The 27,559-nt window shown below is 37.1% G+C and overlaps 1 pseudogene; it reads left to right on the plus strand.

Moving 5' to 3' along the window:
• Window positions 1-305: 305 nt before the first annotated feature.
• LOC118836793 lies at window positions 306-3,093 on the plus strand (annotated as a pseudogene).
• The last annotated feature ends 24,466 nt before the right edge of the window (window positions 3,094-27,559 follow it).

Raw genomic sequence — 27,559 nt, forward strand, 5'->3', positions numbered from 1 at the left:
ATCCTGGAACAACAAAGCCACCAGAAAAATGGAATGGAACAGTCTCTTAGCTCAGGAAATTTGGAGGAACAGCAAGAAAGGTCTGTTTCACTAAGGTAAAAAGGGAACGCATTTCAGGACAGGAAGTGTCCCGGCAAGGCCCACCTCAGCAAACCATGGGAGATTCTGAGCCCCAGGGTAGTGGAGCAGGCAAATGCCAACACAAATACCACCCCCACCCCCATGTGCCTTAGAATAGCCAGGGGAACTGGCAGATTCCAGCCCAGAGAACCACCACCTGTGCTTGTACAGCCCTGGGCTGGTAGATGTTCTGCAGGAGTGGACCTCCATGGGATTCAGTGCAGCCACCGGTGGGTAAGCCTCCAGCAGACAGGTCTCCTTGTGTTCTGGTGCAGACCCAGGCAAGCAACCATCATTATTTAACAAAAGCTGTTGGGAAAACTGGAAACTGGTATGTCAGAAACTAGGCACAGACCAACATCTTACACTGTATGGCAAGATAAGGTCAAAATGAGTACATGATTTAGACATAAAAGGTGAGACCATAAGTGAATTAAGAGAGCAAGGAATAGTTTACCTCTCATATCTATGGAGAATGGAAGAATTTATTACCAAACAAGAGACAGAGAATTATGGAATGAAAAATGGATAAATCTGATTGCATTAAATTAAAAAGTTTTTGAACAAAGCCAATGCAACCAAGATTATAAGGGAAGCAAAAAGCTAGGAAACAATTTTTATAGCCACTGTCTCTGATAAATATCTCATTTCTAAAATATTAGAGAACAGTCAAATTTATAAGAATACAAGTCATTCCCCAACCAATAAATGCTCAAAGAATATGAACAGGCAGTTTTCAGGTGAAAAATTAAAGCTATCTGTAGTCATGAAAAATGCTCTAAATCACTATTGATTGGAGAAATGCAAATCAAAACAACTTTGTGGTGCCACATCACCCCTATCAGATTGGATAACATATAAGTTAGAGAAGATGTGGGAAAATCGGAACACTAATGCATTGTTGATGGAGTTGTGAACTGATCCAACCATTCTGGAGAACAATTTGGAACTATGCCCAAAGGGCTATCACACTGTGCATATCCTTTGACCCAGCAATACCACTTCTAGATCTGTTTCCCAAAGAGATCACAAAATGGGAAAAGAACCCACATGTACAAAAATATTTATAGAAGCTCTGTTTGTGTTGGCAGAGAATTGGAAATTGAGGGGATATCCATCAATTGAGGAATGGCTGAACAAGTTGTAGTATATGAATGTAATGGAATACTTTTGTTCCATAAGAAATGATGAGCAGATAGACTTCAGCAAAACCTGGAAATACTTGCATGAATTGATGCTGAGTGAAGTTGCAATGCAGAAGAACATTATATGCAATAACAGCAGCCTTATGCAATGACCAGCTTTAATACATTTGGCTCTTCTCAGCAATATAGGGATCTAAAACAATTACAAAAGACTCATGGCATAAAATACTATCCACATCCAGAGAAAGAACTGTGGAGTCTGAATGCAAACTGAAATAGACTATTTCTCTCTCCTCTCCTCTCTCCTCCTCCTCCTCTTCCTCCTCCTCCTCTCTCCTCGTCCTCCTCTCTCTCTCTCTCTCTCTTTCTTCTTCTTCTTCTTCTTCTTCTTTCTCATGGTTTTTCCTTTTGGTTCTAATTCTTCTTTACAACATGACTAATGTGGAACTATGTTTTATATGATTGTACATGTATAGCCTATATCAAATCACATACTGTCTTAGGGAGAGGGAAGTGGAGGGAGGGGGAGAAAATTTAGAACTCAAAATCTTATAGAAGTGAATGTTTATAACTAAAATAAATAAATAAAATTTCTTTAAAAAATAGAATCATTCTTACCTAGAGGAGAATTTTTGCATCCACTGAAGAATCTTCTGAAGAAAACTTAGTCTTGGGTATCATTGCATGCTCCATATTCAGATGCAGCTATGTGAAATCACTCTTTGGGACTGGATTACTGATAAAAATAAAAATAAGGGATCATATGTAGATGAACCTTCCTATCCTCATATTATGAGTAGTCTTGCAACAAAAAAAAATTTCAAGAGTTTTTGGGTGCTATTTATTACATATGTAACACAGAGTTCTAAAGCCCACAAATATCTTTCTTCAAGGCCTTCACCATCATGTAAGAATGGAAGATTTCATTCTAGCTTATACAGACATCATTCAGAAAGACACGGAATACATCAATAGAAATGGAAAACGACTGACACATCAGGAGTGGGTAATAGTCAGTATGCTTCACCAGGGTAGCTGCAAGGATCTGAATACTTCACCAAGTCAGATGTGTATAGTTTGGATGTGATTCTTCTAGAGCTCTTTCAGCCATTTGGAATAGAAATGGAAAGAACAGAAGTTTTAATATGCTTAACAAATGGCCATATCCCAGAGTTGCTTAGCCAAAGATGTCTAATACAAGCCAAGTACATAAAACAATTATTGAGGAATAATTATTTGCAGTGACAATATGTTGGACAGCTACTGGAAAGTGAAGGTTTTCAAAAATCATGGAAATGTATGGTATTATGTTCAACTTAAGTTTAAAATGTAATGCTTAAAAACAGTATTTGGTCATTATAGATTACTATTCATAATGCTCACACTCTTCAGATTAAGAAAGTAGGCTCCTTTTTAAGTATGTCTGTGAAAAGGAAATTGGTATATGGAAATTCTTTTCTCAGTGGAGTTTGTTGGGTAGTCTGGGGATAAAGTTATTAGATAAGGGTATATTCCAAGTTGTTTTGGGAGAAGTGAGACACAATGACTTATTTTCATTCTCTTCCTACTTAGGCATACTTTATTATGTTTTCCAAATTCTACTCAGCCTAAGTATTTCACTTCTATTTAACATTTTATAGATCTTCAAAAAAAAGCTATCTTAGTGTTATACTACATTTTTTAAAAACAGCAGTAATTGCAAAAAGAATAGAAATTAAGTATGATAGAGCAGCTGGATTTAACATCTGACAGGCATCTCAGGGGATCAACAATCCAAGGGAGTAAGTTAACTAATTTTTGGCTAAGGGGGAAGCAAGTACGTCTAACATGTATCTAGATGACTTAAATTAGGCCATCAAGGTGCAGTAGATGGCACTTTGGAGTGATCCTAATTGAGAAAAAAGTTAAAGGATATCAGTAAGTAGTTTTCAGATGAAGAAATCCAAGCTATCAATAACCATACAAAAATGTTCTATATCACTAATATTTAAAAATAACACAATTCTAAGGTTCCATCTCAAACCCATCAGATTGGCAAAGTTGACAAAAAAGGGAAATGACAGACTAAGGAGGGGCCGTGGAAAAACAAGTACATTAATGCACTATTGGTGGAGTCATGAACTTGTCCACACAGTCTACAAAGCAAGTTGGAATTATGCCCCTAAAGCTATCAAACTACGCATACCCATTGAGCTAGTAATAGTACTATTAGATCTATACCCCTAAAGAAATCAAAAAAGAGGAAAATGACCCACATGTGCAAAAATATTTATGGTAGTTAAAAAAAAACCACTGGTATTGAAAACTGAGGGCGCCCATCAATTGGGATGGCTGAACAACTTGTTTTATGTATGTGATAGAATAGTGTAGTGTGTGTGTGTATGTGTGTGTGTGTGTGTGTGTGTGTGTGTGCATTTTTATGGGAATGGTCAGAGAAACATGAGAAGATTTGTATGGAGTGATGCAGAGTTAGATGAGCAGAACCAGAACAACTTATACACTAAATACAAAACCATAAAGACTTCTTTGTACTGTGATCTGCACAATGACTAACCACAGTTTCTGAGGTCTCGTGACAAAATGTGATAACTACCTCCTCCTGTTAGAGGTGATGAATTCAGAGTACAGATTGAGACTTTTCTTTTTTGATTGGACATGGCCAATGAATGTAGGCTTGACTGTATGTGATTGTAAAAGAGTTTTATTTTTCTTGTTTTCTCAACTGGAGGTAGAGGCTTGGGTAAGGAAAGTGGAAGGGAGAGAATGATCTAAAAAGAAAACAAAATTTTAAAAATGGAAACAAAATAACTAATATTTCAATAGAATAACAAGTGAATATAAGGGAACATGAACAGTATTACAAGTACTAGTGGGTGGATGTAAACAAATTGACCATGTTGCACAGAATTTGGAGCCCCAAAGATTTCTAGCCGCTAGATTCTGTGCCAAGGACAGTTTCCAAGAACAGCCCACTCTCATAGATGCTCTATATGAAACCCTTTCCTATCTTGAACAAAATGCTTTCTAAAGTGTATTATGTTGGAGTGACTCTTTAATAAATTCATGAAGGCTCCATTGATTGTGGAACATCTGTCTTGGACTCACATCTGCATCATTTTAGTTAATAGAACCAGTAGCCTGACTTTCAGCTGCGTGCTGGACTTTTAGTATTCCATTAATCATTTCCCTGACAACCAGAGAAGTCTCCATGCTTCTCTGAAGTTATAGATAAAATAGATTAAAATTTCATTTCTCCTTTGGATACTACTTGTGTCCATTTTTCTTTGTAATGGAGTGCACTATACAAAGCAGTGGGGAAATAACATCTCTAGCAATGTCTATGATTTGTAAAATTAAAAGAAAACTAACAAAATTCTCTATAATCATAGCAAGCAGTTTTGGTAAGGAGGTGTGCTCAGTGGGTTGGCAGATTGTACATTGCCACTGGTTCAAGAGATTATTCATTTCAAGGACATTCTGATTTAGTCATATCTGCCTGCGGGTTTGAAATGTACGGTATGGAGCTAGGATGTAATTCAATAGCAAAACACTGGAGAAAATGACTATTATATAGAATAATCCATAGAAGTTTTTGGCAGGTTCTAATACTTGCTTCCTATAGGACCCTGAGGAAATGATTTTGCCCCTTTAAGTCTCAGTTTCTGTATTTGGAAACTAAGGTTGATAATACTTTCACATGTTACCTCACAGAATATAAAATGTAAGCAAAGAACTTTGTAAAATTAAAAGCATCATAGAAATGGGAAGTCTCCATTGTTGCTAATATTAATATTATTGTAATTTTAGTCTATAGACTAAGGCAATGGAATATTATTTCTTTAATTATTCCTAGAATTAAAGACCATATTCACCTTTCAAACAATGGGTGGAAGTTATGGAGAGACATATTTCAATTCAACTTAAAGAAAAAAACTACCTAACTATTAAAGTAGAGTGGCCTGCGTAATAAGGTAGTGATCTCGGAGGCATCTAGGTGGCACAGGGAGTAGAGCACTGGCCCTAGAGTCAGAAGGACCTGAGTTCAAATGTGATCTCAGACGCTTGACACACTTACTAGCTGTGTGACCTTGGGCAAGTCACTTAACCCCAATTGCCTTCCCCTTCTCCTCTCCAAAAAACAAAAACAAAACACAAACAAATAAGGTAGTGATCTCTCCATGACTTAAGGTCTTCTGGCAGAGGATGAATGGCTAATTATGAATGGCTACATTGTCAAGGAGGTTGTAGGAGAGGTTCCTGCTGAAGGCAGAGCAAATGTCCTCCTAGATCAAAGAACTTGTAAAGGAAAAGACATCAGAAGTTATCAGACTGAAACTCCTCAATTTTTAGGTGAGGAACCTGAGGCCCAGGTATGTCAGGTGCAGCAAATAGGTTCATATGAGTAGCAAGCCTCAGAAGTAGAAACAAACATAAGTTCTAGGATTCATAACTCAATGTTTATTTCACTGTGTCATCCTGCCTCCTTTACTTCCAAATATGTGATTCTAGGGTATTATAGCCTAGAGATAAAGCCTGGCTCGGTCACTAATCATCTGACTTTAAACAGGTCTAAGCTTCATGGTTCTGATCTGTCAAACATGAATAATAATCTTTGCACTATTGGCCTCAAAAGGCAATCTTTTTTCATTTTTAAAACCCCCTATTAATTCAAATTATTATTATTATTATTATTTACACATCCAAATCACCCAGCCTTTAACCTACAAGTTACTTACTCAGTAATGAATGAATGAATTCCAGGGAATAAATAAACTGTTTTGAGTAGGAGGGAAGTTACAGTGTGTTGGCAAATAACTTTTCTATTAATCTACCAATGTTGAGCAAAGGATAGCTTTCATTTCTCAATTCTATTTTTTCTACTTTTCTACTTTATTTACTAGGATACCATTTGATAGTTTGACACAAATGCAAGATAGTAATCTCTGTGTGTTTTATGAAAACCTTTAAACACATCAGTTGGTAGATATTTGTTATGCATCTACTATGTGCTAGAACTGTGCTGGGCCTGGGTATACAAAGGCCAAAAAATGGCACAGCCCCTGCTCTCAAGGAGCGTATATTTGACTAGTAAGAAAACAAGCATACATAAATACACACACACACACACACACACACACACATATATATACATACATAACTACGCACACAGATACATGTGTGTATATAAGCACGCACGCATATGTTTATGTACGCACATATGTATGGATATGTGTGTATATATGAAATTAAAATATAGGGTAATTTCTTTCCAGAGGAAAACACTATTAACTATGGGCATAAAGAAAGTCCTCATGTAGAAGGTATATTTTGAGCAGAGTTTTGAAATAAGGTAGATATTCTAAGAGGCACAGGCAAGGTAGGAATGCATTCTAGACATGGAGGACACCCAGTAGAAAGGTTCAGAGACATGAGATGGAGAGTCGTGTGTAAAGAACAAGTTTGGCAGGACTACAGAGTAAGAAGAGAAGTAATTTATATATAATAAGGTTGAGAAAAGTCAGTCGGGTCTGGGTTGTAAAAGGATTTAAGAGCTAAAGTGAGAAGCTTCTGTTTGATGCTAGAGGAATTAAGGAGTCACCCCTGATTATTGAGGAGACAAGTGACATGACTTTTACTTTAAGACAATCAGTTGCAACCTCTATGGATGGCTTGGAGAGGGGAGAGACTTGAAGCAGGGAAACAAGCAAGTCGGAAACTATTCAATATCCAGGTGAGATGCGATAAGTGCCTGAAGTAAGGTGGTGGATATGTGATCAAAAAGGGAATAAATAGGAGAGATTATAGAAGTAGAAATCATAAAATCTACAACTCATTGATTCTGGGGGGTGGATGAGGCATCGGGAATTGCCAAAGTTGCAAACCTGGGTAACTATAAAGATAGTCGTGGCCTCAACAGAAATGCTTTCGTTCAGAAGAGGGGAAAGTTTGCAAGTAAAGATAAGCTCAGTTTTAGACTCTTAAGTTTCAGATACCTCTGAGACATCCAGTTTAAAATGTCAAATAGGCAGTTGGAGATACAAGACTGGAGTTGAGAATAGAGACCTGTCTCGGATGTATGTATTTGGGTGTCATTGGAATATTGAGGACAACTGAACCTATGGAAGCTCATGTGATCTCCAAGTGAGAAAGATTAGAGAAAGAATAGAACAGAGCCTTATATCAATAGGAAGGCAATATACAGAAATGGAGAAACCAGAATGGAAGATCACGCGTAGTGGGAAGGATAATGATCTTATCTGGGGACGTAGTGAGTTTGAGGTACCTGTCAGATATTCAGGTGGAGCTGACCTATAAGCAGTTTTAGTTTTGAGTTAAACTCAGAAGAAAATAAAGAGATGGAGATAGTAAGTTCAGACTTATCAACACAGAAATAGTTTGAACTATGGAAATAGATTCCTAAGGAAAAGAATATAGAACAACAAAAATAGTTCCCATTCCTTGGATATTTTCAAGTCAAGGATGATTATCACTTCCTACTATATCGTAGCATGGAATCTCTTCCAAGCTGAGGTTGAAGTGGAGGGGAATGGCTTTCAACTTTAAAATTCTATGAATTTGTGATTCTCTAAGAAGAAAAAGGAAAAAAGCACAGAGACTCAAAGAAATAGGAAAATGGGGACCCAGTAAATGGATCTCAGTTTTCTCATCTGTAAAATGGGAGATTTTGACTAACTGTTCTCTAAGATCCCTTCCTAAATAGTGCAAAAAAGGAAAAGTATTGTGTTCTCATGCCAAGAGAGAAGAAAATATCTATTGTGAAAGGCTACTTTAGATTGTCAAAAGTCATGAGTCAAAAGCCAAAGAAAATGGGAACCTTAAAATAATCATTGGGTTTGGAAACTTGATAGTCATTGGTCAACTTTGAGAAAGCCTGTCATAAATAAATTAGACACCACTGATGATCACCCAGCACAATGAACATACATAGCAACAGGAAACTTCGCATTGCACTTAACTATGAAGGTTAGCCATAGTATTGAACCTGGGAGAGGTTGAGCTACCAGTATAATTATGAACTACCAGTATAAAGGACTGAGGATCTGGCTTCAAGCAAGTATGGAGAGCTAGCAAAATGACTAGCTACAAGTTTGTGCTGAAATTTAGTAATGCTTATTTATTTATGAAGATTAAGTTGGCCTCCATTCTAGCAAAAGGGAAAGATGAGAAGGAATGTATCTTGATTCTTCAGGTTATCAAGGAGAATGAAGTATTCTTTGAAGGGATGGATTTCCTTCAAGACGGAAAACCAAGAAGAAAAAGAACATAAATAAGCAAAGAGAAATCCCAAGCTGTATTTGAAAGATAGGAGAAAGAATGTGACACAGAGAAGGAAGAGAAGAAGAAACGCTTCTTATCCGAAGAAAAAAGAGGTGAGCCCTCTCATCTTAAGATGAAGAAGCTTCTTCTATTCCAAGGAATAGGGATATAGATCCCCAGAGGTTATCCAGTAATAGTTATAGGAAGAAAAAACAAGTAGAAGTAGTTGCTTGTGATTCCCTGGTGAGGGACAGTAATTTTTCTATCAGACATAAAAAACAATTTTCAATCTCTGAGAGATGGAGTATGAGAGCATCCTACAATATGTCCAACCTGAGGTCAGTTACCTACTCCTGATGCTTCCTGTGATGACAGGTGATACCACAAAAAGAAAACTAAAAACCTTTGCTATGAACTATTAAACTGTGAGCAAACACCTGAAGGCTTTGAGGGGAAATGTGGCTTGCATCCCTATTGCGAATGGAAATAGAAGATACAGGAAAGAAATGCATATTGTAGAAATTCACTTATAAGCAGGGATTTCATTATGACATGACCATAAGTTGCTCTTGAGAGAACAAAGATGTTAAGGTTGGAAGCCAGATAGCAGGTAGTGGAAAAGAAAGTAGATGGTGGTAAAGTACAAACTTTGGTTGCTGAAATTTTTAAAAAGAATTTTAAAAATGAATAGGAAGAAAGCTACGTCTTTTATAATAGGAATTTATTGATATATCATAGATTAACAGCTAGAAGGGACCTTATTGATAATCTCCTCCAACTCTGAAGAAACTGAGGTCCAGATAAAGTAACCTATCCAGGGTCACACTGGTAGTAAGTAGCAAAGTTTTGATTTAACACAGTCCATTTTACTCCAGAAGTCATATTCTTTCTATTGCATCATGATAGCATTGTTTATCACATGTGTGTTGGATAGAATTGAATTGACCATCTGCCTAAGAAAATGGTTTCTGAAAATAAGATTTATAATTCTGTCAGTGTGGAATAATGTATAAAGGACTAAATTTGAAGTTAAAAAAAACCTGAGTTTAAATCTTGTCTTTAATGATTCCTTATTGTTTGATCATAGGGCAGTTATTTAATCTCTCTCAGCCTCAGTTTCTGCATCTATAAATGGGCACAATAATGCATTTAGTATATATTGCACAAGGTTTATGGGAAGATAAAGTGAGCAAATGCATGAAAAGACTTTGTAAGCTTTAAAGTGCTATGTGAACGCTATTTATTGTTTTTAATATTATAGCAAACTTTGGCTCTTCACTGGCAACAAAGTGCACCTAGAAAGGGTTAGTAAATTTTACCTGGATTTAAATTTTACTAGAAAATATGTTCAAAATGCCTTTATCTGAAAAGGTCTGGGGAGGAAGATAAGTGCTCATATATATCTTCCCAGTTTGATACCACAGGCAGTAGCAGGTACAATAGTGCAAGATGAATACTATTAGAGAATACCAATAACTCATGAGAGACAATTTCCAAGAAGGGAGCTAGGAATAAAACTCATAGGCACACATGTCTGTATGTAAATATACAAAAAGCTAAAGACATAAGAGGAATTTAACCTCATAGGTACAACTGATACTTTGTGAGATGGAACTCACAATGGAAATATGCCTCTGACCAGGTATAACTAATACAAAAAGAAATAGAGTAGATTAAAGAAGTGAGGGGCTGGTTGTTTTTTTAATATTAAGAAGCAAAAGCTCACAAAGAAATCCAGAAACCTGAAGGCAGGAATGGAGACTCAGGGTAAGAGCACATGAGTGAAGAAGAGTAGAAGAAAAGACAGAGACAATATTGTCATCAGGGTATGTTGCAGACTACGTGGAGAGAATAAGATATTGATATTGGAATTCAGGAAACAGATGAAAGATAAGAATCCTGACAAAGAGATGAAAATAAGAGATAATAAGAATACAAGCTAAATCAATTATCACTATCATTTTTCTCTATTTTCTTTTAAAAGGAGAATGATTTTCTGCCTTTTTCTATATACAGAACAAAAATAGTTAACAGGAAATCAAAAGAGTTGCCAGTTCAGAAAGCTCTGTGGAAATACATCCTGGGGTACCATAAGAGAGGACATTTGTAATCATTGAACTGCCATAATTAATCTTTGAAAGATTATAGAGAAGTTTACAAGTGCCATAGCTAACAGTAATAGCTAAAATGTATATACTGCTTTAAGGTTTACAAAGCATTTTATTTTACAATTTTTTTTATTTTATCCTTAAAACAGTGCTGGGTTGCTCTTATTATCCCTGTATTACAAATGAGGTAATATAAGCAGTCAAAGGTTAATTGACTTATACAAGGTTACATAGCTAGTAAGAGTCTGATACTGGATTTGAACTCAGATGTTCCCAATCCCAGATCCAGTGATTTATCCACTGTTACCTACCTGCCTCATAGGACCCAAAAAGGACAAAAATCCTGATTTTATTTTAAAGGATATGGCATATTCTCCATAGTATAGGTCAGCAATTTGATTTCACTTCCTGCCTATATTTTAGAACATGTTGTTAAAGGGACAGTTAATGAGTATTTGGAAATGGAAACAATGATTTACAGAAGCCAACATGACTTCACTAAAAGCAGAGGTAGTCAGACTAATATTATCTCCTTTTAAAAAATTTTGGGCGAAGTAACTAGATTGATAGATATGATGACTTCATCTCCATATAAGGAAAAGCTTCCTAATAATTAGGGCTTCCCGAAAGTGGAAGGAGTTGTTTTTTAGGATGTAATGGGCTCCAAATCATTAGAGGTCTTTAATCAAAGCGTAGATGACCTCCTATTGGCAATATTGTAGGGAGGATTCTTATTGGTTGATATAAGTTAAACTTTGAAATATCTTTTGATTCTTAATTTTTGGAATTCTGCAAACTCTGGTCATTCAAACGTAGTAGCTAAGAGAACTTTATGAACCCAGAGTTCATGGGAGGAAATGCTTATCCATAGTAGAAATGGGGGTGGGGGGGGTAAAGTGATAAAGAGAAGATAGCAAATTATGACTCCAGGGCATTAAGGAAAAGAATACACCTGACTAAAATGGAGAAATATCATTACCTAATATAGTTGCCAATAATAATATTATAGTTATGTAAGTTTAAGGTTTATGTTATACTTTCCTCATGATTATTATATGTTATAGTCACCATTTTACAGATGAGTAAAGGTCAGAGAGGTAAAGCGATTTGTCCAGTGTCACACAGCTAATAACTACTAGTTCTAGAATTCTTAGTCAAATTTCTTGACACTGAACCCAGTGCTCTTGCTTCTACATGTTGTCAATAAATTTCATTTGATCCTTACAACCCTGAGAGGGAAATGATGTTATTATCCCCATTTTATGGAAAAGACAACTGAGGATCCTAGAAGTTAAGTGATTTTCAGTATGCTAAGTGTGAAGCTTGGCTTCAAACTCAGGACTTCCTAATTCCAAATCCAGTCTGCTATCCACCACACCCAGACAGGCAGTTGGCTAAACCAGTGGTTTCTTTTTTTAATAATATTTTTCCAAGATTTATTTTTTAAAACGTTGAGTTCCAAATTCTTTCCCTCTCTTCTTCCTTCCCCTCCTCCCAGAGATGGCAAACAATTTCATATAGGCTATACATGTGCAGTTATGCAAAACACATTTCCATATTAGCTATGTTGTGAAATAAAACACAGGCCAAAAACAAACAAAAATGGAAAATAGGATGTTTCCATCTGCATTCAGATTCCATCAGTTCTTTCTCTGGAGGTGGGTAGCATTTTTCATCACAAGGCTTTTGGAATTATCTTGAATTTTTGCATTACTGAGAATAGCTAAAGCGTTCACAACTGATTATCATACAATATTGCTATTACTATGTACAATGTTCTCCTGGTTCTACTTGCTTCATTTTACATCAGTTGATGTAAGTTTTTCCAGGTTTTTCTAAAAGTGCCCTGTTTGTCATTTCTTATAGCACAATAATATTCAATCACAATCATATACAACTTCTTCAATCATTCCCCAATGGATGGGCTTCTCCTCGATTTCCAATTATATACCCCAACAAAAAGAGCTGCTATGAATATTTTTGTACATATAGATCCTTTTTGTTTATCTCTTTGGGATAGAGATCTACTGGAGGTATGGCTAGGTCAAATGGTAGGCACAGATTTAGAGCACTTTGGGCATAGTTCCAAATTGCTCTTTGAAATGGTTGGGCCAGTTAACAACTTTAACAATAGTACTTTAGTATTCCAATTTTCCCACATCTTTTCCAACATTTTTCATTTTCCTTTCCTGCCATAATAGTTAATCTGACAGGCATGAGGTGGTACCTCAGAGTTGTTTTCATTTGCATTTCTCTAATCAATAGTGATTTAGGGCATTTTCATATGACTATAGATAGTGTTTATTTCTTCAGCTGAAAACTACCTGTTCACATCCTTTGATCATTTATCAATTGGAGAATGACTCAGATTCTTATAAATTGGACTCACTTCTCTATATATTTGAGAAATGAAACCTTTATCTGAAAAAAAAAAACTTACTGTTAACATTTCCCCCCAGTTTTATGCTTTTCTTCTAGTCTTGGCTGAACTGGTTTTGTTTATGCAAAAACTTTTTAATTTAATTTAATCAAAATTATTCATTTGTATTCTATAATGCTCACTGTCTCTTGTTTGGTCATAAATTCTTTCCTTATCCACAGATCTGACAGGTAAATTATTTCATGCTCCCCTAATTTGCTTAGAGTTTCACCCTTTGTGTCTAAATCACCTACCCATTTATACCTTATCTTGATATATGGCAAGAGATATTGTAGACCAGTTCAAACTTTAATAGAAATGGGGGTCACTAACCTCTGTATAAGAAACTCTGTGGACCACACATTGTCTTAGGTTTAAAGTATAATATTATATATATATTTTATTGTCTATTTATTTTGTTAAATATTTTCCCAATATATTTTAAACTGGTTTAGGCTGTATTCTGGAGTTTTGTGACTGCTTGTAGCCAATAGGTAACATATTTGATGCCTCTACCTTAGACCATTAAAAAATACACCAGAGAAATTTCCTGGTCCCATAAGTAAGTAAAGAGCTTGCCTGATACAACTTTGAATCAGTATTATCTCTAGGTTGTGTCCCCTGCCACTATCCATAATTTAGTATAGGAAAGAGCTGTGGACCAAGTGGGAGGCTGGAGAACAATATAGCTGTTCTGACGTTGTCATTCACAAACTGGAAGATTTTCAGTGAGTCACCTGACTTCTTGGACCTTATTGTTTTATTCTGCAAAATGAAGGTATTGGACAAATTGATATCTAAGGGCCTTTATAGTCCAATTTCCATGACTTACTATGAACATGTTGCATTATCTCAATAAACTCTTTGAAGGCAAGGACTGTTTCCTTTCTGTCTTTATGTACCTAGCTTCTAGCACAGAATATTGCATATAATAGGCATTTCACATTTATTGAATTAAATAAGCATATGAATTAAACAATTAGTCAACCAACCCTACATCCAATGACTCAAAGAACTGCCATTGATCAATCCATCTTCTCAATGGACCTGGTCCTATAGAGAGTCTGAAGCATTACAGCTGACAAGCTCTGACTGCCAAGGAAATTCATAAATTGAAAGTTTCCCTTTCAAACTTCCACCACATCCTTGGAAGACTACTGCAGTTTAGAAAATAAAACACAACATCCAAGGAGCTCCCCATGATTGCAAATAGAAAATTCACCAAAGGCATTAAGTGACATTAAAGTTTTATCCTTGTCTGATCTGTTGTCTGTCTAGAACCCTAAAATAATAGTGATTTGCATTAATTGCAGTTATCAGGAAGTGCCAAAGAAAAGGAAGGAGAATTAATGTGTAAATGATTGTTATTTCTTCCAGCGTCTCGTAGAGTTTAGCAAAATCAAGACTAACAGCTATGGCTTATATCTATCACAGCTTTATTTCAGGCTTTTACCAAACTGCATATTTAACTCACTGGCAACTAGAATCACTCAATATTAACATTCTTAAAACCTCTAATAAACATTACTTTGTGTATGAAAGGCCCTTCTTTTGGATTAGGGACTGATTAAAAACAGAAGATTCCATAAATGCAAGCCAGCAGAGGGTGAAAGCAATGACTAAGGCTGATCACAGCTGATTTAGCCAAACAGGGCCCTCTCCCAAGGTTTGCCTAAAACCAGATAGGAGCTACTGAGGTAGTAAAGAGGGAGGAGCCCTAGAAATATTGAGAAGTGAATCTTCCTCACTTCTGACAACAGTAGCCTGCTCACTCCCAGGGCCCTGAATTCTCAAGGTTCATGGGATATAATTTACTTGACTCTATACTGTTAATTCTATTTTTTAAAAATCCTATGCATTAGCACCAACTCAAAGATATAACTACCATGGGGAGTTTGCCCCAGAGAACTGACTTTCAGGAAAGGGTCTTCCTCCCAATGAGGATCACTATCCCTACATTTAGGCACCGAGTGCCCATCTATATAGCACTGCCATAGGCAACCAGGTCTATTGTCCAAAGCACCTCCTCAAGATCCCCCTTACCATGGAACCTCTCTTATGTGTACACCTCTCCTACTACCTCCTGTAAGGTCTAGAGCCTAAGAGTTTTCTGTTCCAGATGTCTTATCTCACTCTAGCACCACCACTCCTCCACTGTTTTTGCCCCAGGTGAAAATCATTCTTGTTACAGCTCCACAGAAACTCTCCTCTTAACTATTAAGAACATTCCTATGTTCCTCATGCAGACATTTTTAGGACCAAGCCTGTCTACCTGGTATTACACCTTTAGAGGCAATTATATCTATTCTAAGGTATCATGTGCATGGCTGTTTATAGGTCTCCAGGTGAAGTCTAACTACTTTATACAATAAGACCGTCTCCTTTGATTTATACTGTATTTTTCTAGCAATTCTGTTTGGCTTCTTCAATACAGAACATAGCATGTTTTAAACTGTGGGGAATTTTTCCACAATGACTCCCAAATTTATTTGCACCTTCTGGTTATATGCTGCAGTGCCTTTCTATTGCTTCTCTCTTTGGGGTCTTTGTTTCAGAACTTGTTATTCTCTCTTTGTACCAGACTCCACTTGCCATGCTAGCAAATACATTTAAATGATTTAGCCCTCTGTGTGCTGGCCTTCTTGTTCCACATTACAGCTCACATCTCCTCATTTACTATCATTTTCAAAACTCAGTGCTGCTTTCCTTACCAGTGTGAAATCTGGGAAGATGATAGTGAGACATTTTAGGAAAGTCTCTGTCCCTTTAAAGCCTAAGCTAGGCTCAGGTCAGACAGAACAGAAGTATGGCAGGGGGACAGAAGAGAAAAGACAAGAGAAATAGGGACCACAAGTCTTTAAAAGAACTAGGATTGTTTTTAAGGTGCCTATTTTTTAATTCCTTTTTTACCAGCATTGAATTCTGCGGATGTTGTTCTGTTCCCCACATTACACAATCCTCTCCTCTTCCTCAGCTCTCATTCTCAGCTATACCTCTCAGCTCAGTCAACACTCACAATCCTTTATTCACTTCCTAGGGGATCTATTATTGCCCTACCTCTTCATTCCTATAAATCCACTAAGAGGAAAGAAAATGAAATAAAATGAAGTTTTCTGACCCAGCCTTATCTAGTCAAGGACTATTTTCTTCTTGTCCAAGAACTTGATATTACATATATTGTACCTGCTCTGTGGGAAGGCCAATGAATTTACTGTAAGGCACTCAGCAAAAAAAAAAAAAGAAAGAAAAAAAAAAGAAAAAGAAAAAGACCTAACAAATCACAAAGATTAGAGGAAAGCTTGAGCCCACACTGTTACAACTGCCTGTTTAGCTTAAGACAGGTTTCCAAAATGATAATGTACTCTACACGCTTTTACAATTATTAAAAGACTCAAAACAATTGAGCAAAAGTTAACCATCAGCATCACTCCATTTCCATCCCCCCCAAAAAACCCCAACTGTATGCTAATCCTTACTAAACTAAAAATAAATTCTTTTAGGTAACTAAAAATGTTTTTTAAAAATCATTTAGAAAGAAGATTTATAACCTTATTTATCTCCAAAGGAAAGAATAAAGAGTTAGTTTTATAAGGTACACTAAAGACCAATAAAGATTTTTGAATTATTAAACCAGTAAAAATAAACAACTAAATAAAGAGGCAGTAGTTTGACAGAGAGAAGAATAGCTGGACTTGGAATGAAAGAAGACTTGGGTTTGAGTTGTCTCTATAACTGACTAAGAGTTTAGCACAAAACCTGGGACATAGTATGTGCTTAATAAATACTTGTTGACTATTTAATGACTAAATAAACCTCAGCCAAGTCACTTTTTGTGTCTGATTCTCAGTTTCCTCATGGTCATCTCCCAACCATTCCTCTTCAGTTCTTCCTTCCACCTGAACTCAGATTCCCTCCCTGGGACCCTGGGCTCACATTAATGAATATTTACCATTCCTAGCATGGTTTCTGCTGCACTATAATCTTCCTAGCCATATCCAAGCCACTAATATGCAGGCGCCCTTCTAGCCACTTTCCCTTTCCTTTAACCTCTAGCTCCTATTTCTGTAAAGTCACCCCCTATCTTAATATAGACTCATCGGGGGCAGGGGCTATTGTGGTCATTGTTGTGGTTGTGGTTATTGTTTTATATTGAAACCCTTAGGCATTTGTGATAGTACCTGACCCACTGATAAGTGCTTAATAAATGCTTTTTCACTCATTTGCAAACTGGAGATAATAATTCTTGTAATAATCTACCTACCTTACAGGGTTGCTGTGGGTATCAAAGACTCCAAGTACCAAAAGAGAAGGAATTATTTCTTTTTAACTGCTTACCTCCTTCAGACCCTAATGTAACATTCTGCACACACTAGGTCCTTGGTTGTTGGTTGTTGAGGTGAATTAAAATGACATTTAAAGAGATGGCCTGTAAAAATTATCTGTAAATGGGCAGCTAGATACCTCAATGGACAGAGCATTGTGCCTGGAGTCAGGAAGTTCTGAGTTTAAAACTTGTCTGAGATATTTACTAGCTATGTGACCCTGGGCAAGCAACTTAACCTCTCTTTGCCTTATTGTTTGTCCTTTGTTTCCAAGAGTACCATGAAATCAAGGAGGTGATGCCATGACATGCAAGTGAATTGGATTTAAATGAGGATTGGATGTGGAAAGTCACCAGTCTCACTTTCTCCTCTGGAGCCATCTTGGTTCAGTGGCAAGATATAAATCAGGATGACTAGAGATGGCCCTAGATGCAGTGGTAGACCTTGGCCTTTTTAAGCTAAGGTCTTTACCAAGTCTCAGTTTGACTGAGGCAGTACCCATTCAGTGATTAGGTCTAGGTAAGAAATGAGGCAGAGAATGGCATCTTTAACCTAGTCAAAAAAAATCATTCTGGGAGAGGAAGATCTCAGGGTATCTGGACAAACCAAAAATAATTGCTATTTGTAAGAGTATGATACCCTATGTGGACAGAGGGAAGGGAAGAGGAAAGGAGGGGAGAAAGAAGAAAAGAAGGAAGGAAGGAAGGAAGGAAGGAAGGAAGGAAGGAAGGAAGGAAGACACTATATTGCCTAGCTGGCCAGTTCTAGTTGAATCCCCAGAGGGTCAGCTCCTACTACTCCTCCCAGAGGTTGTTGTTTGTCCTTCATTCTCGAAGAACACCGTATCATCAAGGAGGTGATGCTATGACTTGCAAGTGAACTGGATTTGAGTGAGGTAGGGCTGTGCAAAGTCACCAACCTCATTTTCTCCTCCAGAGCCACCTGGGTCCAGTGACAAAATATAGATCAGAATGACTGGAGATGGCCCTGTTTGCTTTAAGCTGCCAGAGAAGGAAATGGCAAATCACTCCAGCATCTTTGCCAAGAAAACCCTATGTACAGTATAGTCCACAGAGTCACAGAGAGTCATACTTGACTGAACAACTGAAGAGCAACAAAATGGTCCAGTGGAATATAGGTTAATGACATTATCCTCTGTATCTAGCCTAATTCCAACACTTCAGATTAAGGCTATATTAGCAAAAGTACTAGATTTAATTGTAGCTTATATGGGGGTTGTCATTAGACCATTATGCATATGTGCACATGTGTGCATTATGCACCTGTCAGCTTCTCTGTATCCCCATTTCTTAGCACAATGCCTAGCACATACTTGGTGCTTAATTAGTGCTTTTTGGGTGACTTTTGGCTGATTTTGTACTCAATCTATATCTATCCAGCCTCATTTACATTACTCTACTTTCCATACTCTGTGACCCAATCCAACTAGCCTTTTCTCTATTCCTCCATCTTCCATCTCTGCATCTTTGTACTGGTCAACCACCATACCAGGAATAAACTCCTTCCTCACACCCACCTCGTAGAACACCACCCTCCTTCAAGATACAGTTCATGCCTTCCTTTCTGTATGAAGTCTTTCATGATATCCCATCTGCTCCAACAACTACTAGTTCCCTCTTTTCCCAAGTCTTTTGTATTTAACTTCTTGGTATGTATTTGTATTTATTTTCTTCATATCTGTTCTGTATGAACTTTTATATGTATTTCTTAGAGTCTCAGTTAAAATATAATCTCTTTTTGAGTAAGGATTCACTGTATTTTTCTCTCCAGAGTTGGTCATAGTGGCTGGCACATAGTATTTTAAAATTTTTATTTATTTTATTTTTAATTTATGGAATAAAACAAGTTTTTCCATAACATAGTATAATAAAAAGATGATTACACAGGAAACCACAAATCTATTATGCACAACTTGCTATTCCTTTTAAATATATAAAATTATCATGTAATTTTCTTTTTCCCCTCCCCCCCACTTTAGCGATGGCTACCATTGGACACAAATATGTATATATGTAAAAATCATTCTATATATACTTCTATTTATCAGTTCTTTCTCTGGACACAGATAGCTTCTTTATTCATATGTCCTTTGTAGTTAATTTGGGCATTTATAATGGTCAAAATGACTTACTCGCTCAAAGTTATTCTTAAAAAAAAATAGTGTTGTTTTTGTATATGACATCCTCTTGGTTCTACTAATTTTGCTCTTCATTATTTTGTGCAAGTCTATCCATGCTTTTTTCCAAAATCTTTGAGCTCATCATTTTTACAGCACAGTAGTATTCCTTCACAATCTTATGCCACTATTTGTTCAGCTATTCCCTAATTGATGGGCATCCCCATAATTTCCAGTTCTTCTCACCACAAAGAGAGATGCTATAAATATTTTAGAACATATAGTCTTTTCTTCTTTTCCCTAATCATCTTTGGAAATACATCTAGTAGTAGCATTGCTGGATCAAAGGTATAGGTAGTTTAATAACTCTGGACATAATTCCAGATTGCTTTCCAAAATGGTTAGATCAGTTCACAATTCCACCAACAATGAATCAGTGTCCTGATTTTTCCACATCCCTTCCAGCACTTGCTGCTTTCCCTTCAGGTATTTTACAAATACTTACTTATTGATTGGTTGATAGATTGATGCTTATTTAGAGTCAGAGAAAACCTCAGAGATCACCTAGTCCAGTGCCCAAGTTCACACATGTATAATTACAGTCAATCCAGGATTCAAATCCTGGACCACTTGAGGGCAGAGACTGCCTCTTAGTAGTTGTATACCAATCACTTATACACTTAAATAAATGCATATAAAATGGAAAAAGAAAAAAAATTAGCTCCCCTCCTGAGTTCAAAATCCTCTCTCTCTCTCTCTCTCTCTCTCTCTCTCTCTCCTCTCTCTCCTCTCTCTCTCTCTCTCTCTCTTCTCTCTCTCTCTCTCTCTCTCTCTCTCTCTCTCTCTCTCTCTCTCTCTCTCTCTCTCTCTCTCTCTCTCTCTCTGTCTCTCTCTCTCTCTGTCTCTCTCTCTCTCTCTCTCTTGCCTCCCTTCCTCCTTCTGACTTAAAATCCAGCTTCCTTTCCTAGGATTTCTCTTGAATTCTTAGGTGATCTTCAAGGAGTTCCTCTGAATCTTCTCCACATTTCCAGATTCATTTTCAAGTTGTAAGATCCAGAATGGTAATAGCAAATAGCATTTTTTGAGTAGTGTATCTCCTTCAATGCACTTTCACATATTATTTCATTGGATATGTAAAATGTCTCTGTGATATGCTCAGAACATACACTGTAATCCAGAGTTTACAGGTAGAGAAAAGTGAAATCTCCATAAAAATCTATTCTAGTAAAGCATAGTTCCTTTCATAGACTGGGTGCTCAACAAATATATATTGTATGAGTGACTTGCCTAGGGTCACAAAGCTACATAGGAACAAAACTCAAACTAATACATTCCCTGAATCAGTTTTCCAGCAATACTCTTGTACCCTGAACTAACCTCCCATATTCTCTGATTGATTCTAATTATGTTAAAAGAAGTTCTTGATTCCACATGAGGAGGAGGAAGAAGAAGAAGGAAAAAATCCTAGAAATTATAGCAATAAGGACAGCAGTAGCAGCTGCAGGAGGAGGTCGCATTTTGGCAATAGTTTGGATTTACAAAGCGCTTTCCTCACAACAAGCCAGTGAGGTAGGTAGACGGTCTAGTAAGGTGCTTTACTTATTCTTAAATATCTATCTTTGTATAATGCTAGCTTTTCTGGCTAGGCTATATTAAATTATACACATAAATAGCCTATATACACTGTAGAACATAGTGGTTTTACTGTCCAAACAGCATAATATTGTTAGTGTGACATATTGTTACATTTTCTCAGGTTCATAATAGGTAAAATCACATCACTGTGACTTAGAATAGAATAAATCAATGGAAAGTATAGCCTCCTTCATAATTTATGGGCAATCCTTCAGTCTTCTCTGTACTCCTCTTTTCTCTCGCATAAAAAAGCTCCACACAGATAAGAATGTTAATCACATTCTTTCTCAAAAGGGCATTGTAAGGATGAACCAACAAATGATTACAAAAAAAAAACTTATGAAGTACTTATTTGTCAACAGAACAAAGGCACAGACAAAATTATTCTCAATAATGCTACTTGAGTACTTTGATGAATCTATGATCCCCTTAATATCAGCACTCCTTCAACTGGTACAGATTACAATCCATCAAAGTCATCTTGTCCTCTGCATTCATATCTTTTCATAGATACTGTTTGCAGATCTAATAACTCAATGGAAACCTTCTTCTACGTCTTTATTATACCATGGAGAACAGTGCTGCATGTAGAGTCTCCTCCCTCAGCTTCCATATTGTCGGACTCTCCTGCTTCTCCCTTTCCATTTGCTGGATCTTTCATGTACCATGCCCTAGTCAGGACTATCTATTAGATGTCGTCGGTTTACTGGCACTCTCTCTTTTTCTCCCTGCTCCAAATAAGTCTCATTCCTATACAAATGACTCCCAAATCTATACTTGCCGTTATTTATTTCCTGAATTCTAGCTTCACATTACTGCTGCCTAATGACTTATCAGTATCTCAAATTCAGCATTTCCAAAACTATATACATTATCTTACCCTTTAAACTTCTCCATCCTCCAAATGTTCTCATCTTTCTTGATAATGCCACTATCCTTCCAATAACCCAGTTTCACAAACAGGGAAGTCATCCGCAGTTCTCACTACCTCATCCCTCATATCCAATCACTTGTTAAATCTTGTCAGTTGCACATCCACAGTTTTACTCACATCTACTTCACTCTACTCACACAGCCACCATTCCATTTCAGACCTTCATCACCTTTCACTTGAGACTAACACAGCAACCTCCCAAATGGTCACCCAATTCCCGGATTCTCTTTTCCCCAATCCATTAATTACAAAGCTGAGAAATTCATATCTCTAATACACCAATGTAACCAAATAGTCTTCTTGTCCAAAAATTATTCAAAAACTTCCTATTGCTTCTTCACAAATAAATTCCTCAAGGTAGAGATGTAGACTTATCCTCAATCTGGCCCCCATCTAATTTTCTAGACTTATGTCATATAACTTTCCACATTACTCTATATTCCATAATAATCTATGTTCCAAAATTGGCCTCATATGTTTAGGCTGGACTCAACATTGTGTCTCCTATTTCTGACTTTCCCCTTAGCTAAAATAGATTACTCTTTAAGATCTCCCTCTTAGGCCTATTTTGCTTTAGGGCAGACTAGGTATCATTCATTGTCTACATAAAGCATTTCCTGATCCCCTTTCCCAGTTATTAATTCTGTCTTCCACTTCAAATTACATTTTATTTACTCATGTCTATATAAACGTATCCTTTGCAACAGAATATGTGGCTCTTGAAGGCAAGGACTGTTTCATTTTTTTGTATTCCTAGCATAGTAAATTACACATATTAAGTGCTTGGTTCTTTTTAATACTAAACCTGCATTTAGTGGTGTAATGGAGATTGTTCAGAAAAATGGAAAATATGTCTCAAATGGGTTTGCATCCATACTACACACCACACATCATAGGAAACTAACTGAATCAGTAAGTGAAATCTCTTTTTATTTAAAAAAAATAAGAAAAAGAGATAATATTTTCACACCTAGGAGAAATGAGACATATTTATCAATTAAACTAATAAAAATTATTGGAGACACAATTGATTGGTTTAGTTACAGAAAAAGGATATTGCACAATACAAAGCAATATTGCTAAAATTAAAATGAAGAAATTGCTTTGGAAAAATTATTTGCTGTACATAAATCAAATGAATGCTTGACATCCAGGAGTTGTAAGCAACAAATTAATATCTACAAATTTATTAATATATTTTTCAACAGAGCAATGATCGAAGTACAATTTATGAAGTAAGAAACCTTTTAATAACCACACGAAAAACCAATCAAATTTCTTATTAATTTGATAAATGGAAATCAAGGCAATATTAAGAAAATACTTTGTAATAGAGTAACAAATAGAATAACAAAAATGGCAAAAAGTAAAAATAATCGAATATGAATAAACTCTTTGAAGAGCCATATGTATTGTAATATTTTTTTATTATTTTATTTATTTATTTAACATATTTGGTTTTCAGCATTGATTTTCACAAGAGTTTGAATTACAAATTTTCTCCCCATTTCTACCCTCCCCCCCCCACTCCAAGATGGCTTATATTCTGGTTGCCCTGTTCCCCAGTCAGCCCTCCCCTCTATCACCCCCCCCCCTCTCATCCCCTTTTCCCTTCCTTTCTTGTAGGGCAAGATAAATTTCTACGCCCCATTGCCTGTGTATCTTATTTTTCAGTTGCATGCAAAAACTTTTTTTGTTTTTGAGCATCTGATTTTAAAACTTTGAGTCCCAAATTCTCTCCCCTCTTCCCTTCCCACCCACCCTCCCTAAGAAGTTGAGCAATTCAACCTAGGCCACACATGTATCATTATGTATAACCCTTCCACAATACCCATGTTGTGAAAGGCTAACTACATTTTGTTCCTTCCCAACCCATCCCCCTTTATTGAATTTTCTCCCTTGACCCTGTCCCCTTTCCAAAGTGTTTGTTTTGATTACCTCCACCCCCATCTGCCCTCCCCTCCATCATCCCCCCCTTTTATTTTTTTTATCTTCCTCCCTCTTCTTTCCTGTGGGGTAAGATACCCAACTGAGTATGTATGGTATTCCCCCTCAGGCCAAATCTGATGAGAGCAAGGTTCACTCATTCCCCCCTCACCTGCCCTCTCCCCTCCTCCCACAGAACTGCTTCCTCTTGCCACCTTTATGCGAGATAATCCACCCCATTCTATCTCTCCCTATCTCCCTCTCTCAGTATGTTGCTCTCTCATCCCTTAATTTCATTTTACTTCTTTTAGATATCTTCCCTTCATCTTCAACTCACCCTGTGTCTGCTCTCTCTCTTTTACATATATATAATATATATATATATATATATAAACACACACATATATATATATACACATACACACACATACATACATATACACATAGATATATACATACATACACATTCACTTTTATATATACATAAACATATACATACATATATATGCATATTCCCTTCAACTACCCTAATGCTAAGGTCTCACAAATCATACACATCATCTTTCCATGTAGGAATGTAAACATAACAGTTCGACTTTAGTAAATCCCTTGCAATTTCCGTTTCTTGATTACTTTTTCATGCTTCTCTTGATTCTTGTGTTTGAAAGTCAAATTTTCTATTCAGTTCTGGTCTTTACACTGAGAAAGCTTGAAAGTCCTCTATTTTATTGAAAATCCATATTTTGCCTTGGAACATGATACTCAGTTTTGCTGGGTAGGTGATTCTAGGTTTTAATCCTAGCTCCATTGACCTCTGGAATATTGCATTCCAAGTCCTTCAATCTCTTAATGTAGAAGCTGCCAGATCTTGGGTTATTCTGATTGGGTTTCCACAATACTCAAATTGTTTCTTTCTGGCTGCTTGCAGTATTCTCTCCTTCATCTGGGAGCTCTGGAATTTGGCGACAATATTCCTAGAAGATTTCTTTTTGGGATCTATTTGAGGAGGCGATTGATGGATTCTTTCAATTTCTATTTTGCCCTCTGGCTCTAGAATATCAGGGCAGTTCTCCTTGATAATTTCTTGAAAGATGGTATCTAGGCTCTTTTTTTGATCATGGCTTTCAGGTAGTCCAATAATTTTAAAATTATCTCTCCTGGAGCTATTTTCCAGGTCAGTGGTTTTTCCAAGGAGATATTTCACATTGTCTTCCATTTTTTCATTCCTGTGGTTCTGTTTTATAATATCCTGATTTCTCATAAAGTCACTAGCTTCCACTTTCTCCAATCTGATTTTTAAAGTAGTATTTTCTTCAGTGGTCTTTTGGACCTCCTTTTCCATTTGGCTAATTCTGCCTTTCAAGGCATTCTTCTCCTTATTGGCTTTTTGGAGCTCTTTTGCCATTTGAGTTAGTCTGTTTTTTAAGGTGTTGTTTTCTTCAATGTATTTTTCAGTATTTTTTGGAGTCTCCTTTAGCAAGTCATTGACTTGTTTTTCATGGTTTTCTCGCATCCTTCTCATTTCTCTTCCCAATTTTTCCTCTACTTCTCTAACTTGCTTTTCCAAATCCTTTTTGAGTTCTTCTATGGCCTGGGGCCAGTTCATGTTTTTCTTGGAGGCTTTTGTTGTAGGTTCTATGACTTTGTTGTCTTCTTTAGGCTGTATGTTTTGGTCTTCTTTGTCACCAAAGAAAGAATCCAACGTCTGAGAGTGAATCTGGGCGCGTTTTCGCTGCCTGGACATATTCCCAACCAACTAACTTGACCCTTGAGTTTTTCAGTGAGGTATGACTGCTTATAGACTAACGAGTTCTATGTTCCACATTTGGGGGGGGAGGTGCCAGCTCTGTCAGACCCGCACTGCTCCTTCCCCAAGAACCCCCAACCCGAACTGGGCTTAGATCTAAGGCAGGCTGTGCACCCCTGCTCTGATCCGCCACTTAATTCCTCCCACCAGGTGGGCCTGGAGCCGGAAGTAACAACAGCTGTAGCTGCCCCACCTCCGCTGCCCCCAGGGCTGGAAGCCGAACCGCGAACTCCTTCCACTCCCGCAGCTTTTCCCACTAACCTTCTCCACAGTCTTTGGTGTTTGTGGGTCGAGGGGTCTGGTAACTGCCGCAGCTCACATATTCAGGGCCCTAGGGCCCCCTCCGCCAGGCCTCTGGTCTGGATGGTCCACGCCGCTCATGCTGGGCTCCACTCCACTCCGTTCCCAGCTCCCAGCTCCCAGCTCCGAGCTCCGTGTGGGATAGACCTCACCCAGAGACCATCCAGGCTGTCCTGGGCCAGAGCCCTGCTTCCCTCTACTGTTCTGTGGGTTCTGCCATTCTAGAATTGGTTCAGAGCCATTTTTTATAGGTTTTTGGAGGGACTCGGGTACAGAGCTCACTCTAGTCCCTGCTTACCTGCCGCCATCTTGCTTGTAATATTTTTTGATGGAATTGTAGACTGTTTTAAACAATGTGAAGAGCCATAGGGTGATATTAAATGAGAATCACTTTAATCTCTGAACTTTGCCACCATGCTTCAGCTGCTTTCTTATTCCATTCTTATAAGCCCCTTTCTCCTATTGTTGAGTTCTCCTGGGACCTACATTGTAAGGAAGGGCTCTCACCAAACATCTTTTGTTCCCTAGACTTCACTGTACCCCTTGTAGAGGTATAGTTCACTCACTCCTTGCACCTTTGAATTTCTGCTCTTTTCCTCCCCTTTATGTGTTGTCTTCCTTCAATCAATTATAACCTCCTTGAAGACAGACTTTCTTTTTCCTTGTATTTTTCTTTTTCCTTGTATTTATATCTCCTGGCCCATAGTATGTGCTTGTTGACTGACTCAACAAAGAGTCAAATATGGATAGATCAAACCTTTCAACCTCGTGATTTCATTGCTAGGACTTTACCTGGAAAATACCATGCTGAAGGAAAAAAATAACCTAGTGTATAAAATCTAAGATTATATTTTATATAAAATATTCATATGTAATATAGCTCCTCCACTGGTAGCAGCAAAAATTTAAAAACTGCTTATACTCCCAACAATTATAAAATGGTCTTATAAATTATTATGTAAATTTCATATAATGCTGGATTCTATTGTTCCACAAAATGATAAAAAATAAAGTATACAATTAAGACAGTTAAGACAGTTAAATCAGCACAACCAGAATTCCATATACACTTTCTAATATAGGGATTTTGTGTGATGGTGGATCACTTTAGCAATCTTGTAAAGCCTATAAACGCATTTTCAGACTGGTTTTTTTTTTAAATGCAATTTATTTATTTAACATATTTGGTTCTCAGCATTGATTTTCACAACATTTTGAATTACAAATTTTCTCCCCATTTCTACCCTCCCCCCCACTCCAAGATGGCTTATATTCTGGTTGCCCTGTTCCCCAGTCAGCCCTCCCCTCTATCACCCCCCCTCCCTTCTCATCCCCTTTTCCCTTCCCTTCTTGTAGGGCAAGATAAATTTCTACGCCCCATTGCCTGTGTATCTTATTTTTTAGTTGCATGCAAAAACTATTTTTGTT

Source organism: Trichosurus vulpecula, chromosome 2, assembly GCF_011100635.1.
Source record: "Trichosurus vulpecula isolate mTriVul1 chromosome 2, mTriVul1.pri, whole genome shotgun sequence".
NCBI lineage: Eukaryota > Metazoa > Chordata > Mammalia > Diprotodontia > Phalangeridae > Trichosurus > Trichosurus vulpecula.